At 38.8% G+C, this 7,354-nt stretch overlaps 1 protein-coding gene across 1 annotated transcript in view; it reads left to right on the top strand.

Annotated features, from left to right (window-relative positions):
- Nucleotides 1-1,009: 1,009 nt before the first annotated feature.
- LOC308081480 (NACHT, LRR and PYD domains-containing protein 3-like) overlaps nt 1,010-7,354 on the top strand; it is a gene marked incomplete at its 3' end in the record, with an annotated part of 117,742 nt that continues 111,397 nt past the window's right edge. Inside the window, exons 1-2 of the mRNA XM_080457851.1 lie at nt 1,010-1,127; nt 4,259-4,329. The remainder of the gene's footprint in view (nt 1,128-4,258; nt 4,330-7,354) is intronic.

Below are 7,354 nucleotides of genomic sequence, written 5' to 3'. Positions count from 1 at the left end.
ATGGATTATTTAAATGTATATTAATGAATATCTCTGCTGTCAGACACTATAATATTATTTAATATATAATAATATAATAATATAATATTAATGAATATCTCTGCTGTCAGAGACTATAATATTATTTAATATATAATAATATAATATTAATGAATATCTCTGCTGTCAGACACTATATTATTACATAATATATAATAATATAATAATATAATATTAATGAATATCTCTGCTGTCAGACACTATATTATTATATAATATATAATAATATAATAATATAATATTAATGATTATCTCTGCTGTCAGACACTATAATATTATATAATATTTAATAATATAATATTAATGAATATCTCTGCTGTCAGACACTATAATATTATTTAATATATAATAATATAATATTAATGAATATCTCTGCTGTCAGACACTATATTATTGTATAATATATAATAATATAATATTAATGAATATCTCTGCTGTCAGACACTATTATATTATTTAATATATAATAATATAATATTAATGAATATCTCTTCACGTCCTAAAACCATGTTCTTCATCACATCAGCCAGCATAGCATGACAAAGCACACCATGTCATACATGTGTTTAATAATGTACTTTAGTTGTTCTATCGTTAAATAAAATCATATTTGTCAGTCTGTGACCCTGTGTCCGCATAAAGACACAAATAAGATGGTTGCTACAGCAAAAAACGGAGAGCCCTTTGATTGGCTGGCAGAGTGAGAAACAGCGCCACAGACTCAGTGGCCGTACACGGTATCGCATCCATAGGGAGTAAAGACTAGCACGTGTTGCTGATCCGGTCTGGGCATAGAGTTAAAAATAGGGTCTGGGTCTCTAGACCGGATACGGAAACAGTGTTTGCATGTAATGTGTGCGGCGCGAACTGCCGGATACGGGAGGCGGGTCTAAGACCGGATCTCACTCACTGGTCAGATTGGAATGACTGGCAGATGTCAAATCGAAAGTAAATGATAGTTTTCAAAGTGAAAGTAAACTCTGGAGGAACAAGAAGACAAGATGGAGGATCTTTGTTCTTCTCAGTAAAGTCATGGATGTGTATTTATTTATACATGTTGATGTGGAGCAGCTGTTACACTGAGACAGGTAGAGTTATATTTATATTTATAATTATATTTATATATGTGTTACAAACAGTCTGAACTAAACTGTAACTTTCAGGATCCACGCCCTGTTTTAAAAAAATATATTTATAAGGTTTATTTTACTTGAGTAAAAGTACAAAGGTATTGGTATAGAAATGTACCAAAAGTAGAAAGTGTGTCGAATTTCCCATTTCCAAGTTTTCAAATGTATAAGAAATATTTTGAAAATAACAAATCTACAAGCTCACAACGCGACGCATTGTGCTGTAGATCTGCTATTTTCAAATGGCCGAAATGTATATAGGGCTGAAGTGGTTAATGTTGGTTTTCTAATACTAATCAAAATCTTCAAAGTAACTAGTAACTAAAGTTGTCAAATAATTGTAGTGGAGAAAAAGAGTAAAAGTAAAATAATTGCCTCTGAGATGTAGTGGAGTAGAAGTAAAAGCACTGAAAACTGTGAATACTCCAGTAAAGTAAAAAATACCTCAACATTGTACTTAAGTACAGTACTTGAGTAAATGTACTTAGTTACTTTGTGCGTTCACACTGTCGTGTGACGAAGTATGACTCGGGCCACCCGTGTTCTCTGCTCTGTGAAACAGCTCCCTCTAGGGTAACAGCTTTCTATGGGTCACAAGGCTTTCAGTAACTTAGGCTCGATTCATGTGTTTTTGTTCTGTTTTTAGAGTTTAAAAAAATGCTTTGAAGTTGTTGAGCTCCAGAAAACCTTAGAGGACACGTGACACAGACTATAGAAAACCTTAGAGGACACGTGACACAGACTATAGAAAACCTTAGAGGACACGTGACACAGACTATAGAAAACCTTAGAGGACACGTGACACAGACTATAGAAAACCTTAGAGGACACGTGACACAGACTTCAGCACAACTTCTATTCTATGTGCTTAAATGTGCAGCTTTCTTTCTCAGCTGTTCATTCATTATAGCTGATTATGAGGCTGAACTTCAACCTGGTTTTTGCACTTTCTCCATTACAGTCGGTACATCTACATAAACGTTCATGTTTCTGATATTAAGTGCTTACCGTATGGCCACGGATGTTACAATGATTTACGGGCCTTAAAAAGTACCCGTATCTTCCGTATTGTTTAATAAAAAGCATTTTAATCCGATCGGCGGCCATTTTATCCTAGAGTTATAATGTAATCAGAGTGCAATACCCCTCCCAACCGATAGGGTAACGCAGTTGAAAGCATAAAGAACATAGCAGATCCACAAGCTTGCAACGCTGTGTGAAGTGAAATGACTCACGTTGTGAGCTTGTAGATCTGCTATTTTCTGTCTAATTTGTCTTTTAGGTCTTGAGCTAAAGAGTTTGGTCTAGAGCGTGTCTAATGAGAAATAACTATTGCACCGTCAGTAGTGTAAAGTAACTAACTACATTTACCCAAGTACTGTACAGTTTTGAGGTACTTTTTTACTTTACTGGAGTATTTTCCAATTTCCAGTACTTTTACTTCTACTCACTACATCTCAGAGGCAAATATTATACTTTTACTCCACTACAATTATTTGAAAACTTTAGTTGTTACTTTGCAGATATAAATGATTATATCATAAAACATACATTAACCACTTCAGCCCTATTTTATACCTAGGCCAGGGGTGATGCAACTTTGATGATGTAGAGGGCCACTATATTTACACACTCACTCCAGAGGAACACATTGCATAATATACTGTCGGGCCATTCTATGTCACACAAAAGTAGCAAAAATAGACAATCTACAAGCTCAAAACACGTCGCAGTGCGACACGTTTTGAGCTTGCAGATCTGCTATTTTTTGCTAATTTTGAATTGGAATCCAGATTCTTTTTTGCTATTTTTGAATTGGAATCCTGAAATTTTTTATTTTAATTTAATTTCAAATGCATGTAGTTATACTTATGTTAACTTTATGAACTTTACAAAAGTACACGTGTGTGTGTGTGTGTGTGCGTGTGCGTGTGCGTGTGTGTGTGTGTGTGTGTGTGTGTGTGTGAGGTACTGAGTGAGAGAAGGAGATATTTATAATTAGCGGGGAGGAACTGGTTAACCATTGATGGGAATGCTTGCCGCCTGGGAGGGACGGACGGACAGACAGACAGACAGACAGACAGACAGACAGACAGACAGACAGACAGACAGACAGACAGACAGACAGACAGACAGACAGACAGACAGACAGACAGACAAGAAAAGTGCAAATTTCCACCAGGCTACCCAGGGCCCACAACTTTGAAAGTCAATCATAGCCAATTGGAATTTAATATGCAGGATCCGACTGATACATCTTGATCACATGACTCCACATATAATGTGTAGCGATGTGTGAGAGTTTAGGACAAAATCTGTGGGAGTTGTAGCAAAAAGTGTGTTTTGAAGAAAACAAAATGGTGGAAAATCTAGTCAGGCACAAATGGGCGGGGCCAATATGATTAGTTGCAGCATGATCCAAGCAATACAAGGAACAAGAAAATGTGATTTTAGAACCTACGGTTTGAGTTATAGGCCAAAATGCGTCTTATAGCGCCACCATGAGGCCCATTTAAAAAATGTGAGGCAGGGGTTCTTCCTTGGCCTACAGGGATTGATTGATGTAGTTTATTTAGTAAGACATGAGAATAGTACATGACAGTACATAACAGTACACGGAAGTACAAATTCACAATACAAGGTCTACTAAACTGGAACTCTCATTAAGCACTAAGCTTGTTTAAGATGAGAACCCCATGCACACAAATCATGATGAAAGGGAGTGTGTGCAAAGTTTCATACTGATCGGTCCAACGTTGCTGGAGATTAGCTGTTTACAGACGGACAGACAAACAGGGGCAAAAACATAATCCCCGGCCTTTCGCCGTCCGGCCTGGCTGAGATATTTAATATCTAATATAACTGTATATTCAACTCCAGGTTGGAGTCATTTTGGGTCATTTTATTTGTATTTACAGTACCTTCTTAGAGTTATTACTAAACTTCTCTTCACTTCACCAACAAACCCCACTATGCCACGCCCATTTCTCTTTACTCCAAGGTTTTATAAGGTCATGTTTACCTGAATGTATTGACACATCTGACCACTGTTCTAAACCAATCAAACTCTTGTTTCCTTGTATGGTCAGGTCCTGTATCAAGTCCTGTGAGAGCTATGAAGATCTAGAGCGCCTTCTTACACTGAACTACAACAACACAGGTAAGACTTATGGAATAAAATCATGACTGGATTCATAGATTCAAGATTTATCTTCTTTCCTGCTCCTTTTCATTCATGGAATATGTAAAACAAAAAAAAAAGAAGTCGAGCGCTGGCTAAGAATGGCTTCCAGAGTTTGCAGTTTTTAGACGACAAACGAGGTCAGGTCAGGTGACCAGTATGTTTAGAGGAGGGGCTGCCGTGTCAGTGAGGACAAACGAGGTCAGGTCAGGTGACCAGTATGTTTTGAGGAGGGGCTGCCGTGTCAGTGAGGACAAACGAGGTCAGGTCAGGTGACCAGTATGTTTAGAGGAGGGGCTGCCGTGTCAGTGAGGCCACGTTTAGTTTAGTTGTTGTTTTGTTTTTTAACACAACCCAACGATAGAATGATGTCAGCATTCAAAAAAATCATGACTGGATTCATAGATTCAAGATTTATCTTCTTTCCTGCTCCTTTTCATTCATGGAATATGTAAAACAAAAAAAAAAGAAGTCGAGCGCTGGCTAAGAATGGCTTCCAGAGTTTGCAGTTTTTAGACGACAAACGAGGTCAGGTCAGGTGACCAGTATGTTTAGAGGAGGGGCTGCCGTGTCAGTCAGGACAAACGAGGTCAGGTCAGGTGACCAGTATGTTTAGAGGAGGGGCCGCGTGTCAGTGAGTGTGTCTGTGTGTTGGCCCTAGGAAGGCACATTTCATCCATTTGTCTGCGGACCCCCATCTGAACATATAATGTACCAGGGACCCCCATACAAGATTTGTGTTGTTAAAATATTTCAGAAATAATGTTCCTTTGGATTGACATAGTAGACTGAGCCTTTGTTGAACACTTTTTCTTTTCTTACATCTTTTATTTAAATGTGAAGATGAATAAAGCTTGATAAATGCTACCATTGTGGTGATCTCAGCGTACGGCCATTTGAAGCTGAATCAGAATCAACGTTTACAGATGTAAAAGGCAGTTGCATTGTGACACATTGTGAGCTTGTAGATCGGCTATTTTTTGCTAAAGTTCTCCCATGAACACAGAGGCTCAAGGGGTTCAAGGGGTTAAACTGTTTGTGTCCGAGTCACATCCGAGTAAAAGTTAAAATGTCAACACACACCTGTGTTCATATCTGCTCTGTTTGTACGCTGAGTTACAGAAATGTAACACAATCATGATGGAATATAAGGGTCCATTTGGTTTGGTGAATTGTAGACATCCACTATAGACATACTGTAGGTATTCAAATTCAGTTGTTAATCACATAATGCATTGTATTTGAAATTGTTATAATTTACTTATATTTTGCTGAAACATTTTTATAGCAAACAAATATTTCCCCCCAAAAAACATGTGAAAAACTAGAAAAATGTGATCCTCAAGCTCAAATCCCTGTCAGAATGGGTTGCCTACCCATGCTGTACTGTTTAAGAGACGCCAGGCTGATTTAAAAAATAGGGTGGAAGTTCTTCATTGACCTACTTGGAATGTGCATGCAAAGTTTCACGCAGTAGGACACTGCATTCAGGATTTGTCATTTTGTGCAAAACGGGCCCCTGCCATATGAAAGACAATCGGAATGGAATCAGAAAAATAGGACAGATACATCTTGATCACACCCTCGCTCTTGACTACAGAGATATGGTGTACCAATGAGCTTTGGACAGAATCTGAATCTCTAGGAGTGGTAGCAAACAGTGTGTTTGTGAAAATCAGAGGTAGCTCTGTAGCCTACTAGCAACATGCATACAATGCAGCTCTGTAGCTACTGGCAGCATACATACAAGGTAGCTCTGTAGCTACTAGCAGCATACAAGGTAGCTCTGTAGCTACTGGCAGCAAGCATACAAGGTACCTCTGTAGCTACTAGCAGCATACAAGGTAGCTCTGTAGCTACTGGCAGCAAGCATACAAGGTAGCTCTGTAGCTACTAGCAGCATACAAGGTAGCTCTGTAGCTACTGGCAGCAAGCATACAAGGTAGCTCTGTAGCTACTAGCAGCATACAAGGTAGCTCTGTAGCCTACTGGCAGCAAGCATACAAGGTAGCTCTGTAGCTACTGGCAGCATACATACAAGGTAGCTCTGTAGCTAGTGGCAGCATACATACAAGGTAGCTGTTTAGCTACTGGCAGCATGCATACAAGGTAGCTCTGTAGCTACTGGCAGCATACATACAAGTTAGCTCTGTAGCCTACTGGCAGCATGCATACAAGGTAGCTCTCTAGCTTATGGTGGCATGCATACAAGGTAATTATGTAGCTACTGGCAGCATACAAGGTAGCTTTTTAGCTACTGGCAGCATGCATACAAGGTAGCTCTGTAGCTACTGAAAGCATGCTATGGTGCTATGCTTGCACCTCCTGGTACTCCAACACCTCAGTGTCACTGAAGACTAAGCTTCAAACCTCCCAAAACAAACTGATTCGGCTACTCCTCGGATTGGGGCCCATGACCCACCTTTCTCCCACCCATTTTGCCAGCCTAGGCTGGCTCAGGGTGGAAGACAGGGTTAAACAACTAAAAATGGGACTGGCCTTCAAAATTGTAAATGCTAATTTTTTTGTTGTACATAGTGATATTTTTTTGCTGTTTTTTTTGTTTGTTTTAATGATATTCGAACTGTGGTGCCACTATATATGTATAAAAATTTAATACCAAGGCCCTCATTGGAAACAAGTCCGCAAGGACTTTTATGAACAGACCTGTTAGACAAAGTATTTTAAATGTAACTGTGCTGTTTTACATTTGTTGCCTAATAAAATATTCAATCAATCAATCAATGCTTAGAAGGTAGCTCTGTAGCCTACTGGCAGCATACATACAAGGTATCTCTGTAGACTACTGGCAGCATACATACAAGGTATCTCTGTAGACTACTGGCAGCATACATACAAGGTATCTCTGTAGACTACTGGCAGCATACATACAAGGTATCTCTGTAGCCTACTGGCAGCATACATACAAGGTATCTCTGTAGACTACTGGCAGCATACATACAAGGTATCTCTGTAGACTACTGGCAGCATACATACAAGGTAT

This window comes from Gymnoscopelus braueri (genome assembly GCF_963280865.1).
Source record: "Gymnoscopelus braueri genome assembly, contig: SCAFFOLD_119, whole genome shotgun sequence".
NCBI lineage: Eukaryota > Metazoa > Chordata > Actinopteri > Myctophiformes > Myctophidae > Gymnoscopelus > Gymnoscopelus braueri.
The sequence above is the reverse complement of the archived record's forward strand: the minus strand, read 5'-3'. Positions and strand labels throughout refer to the sequence as shown.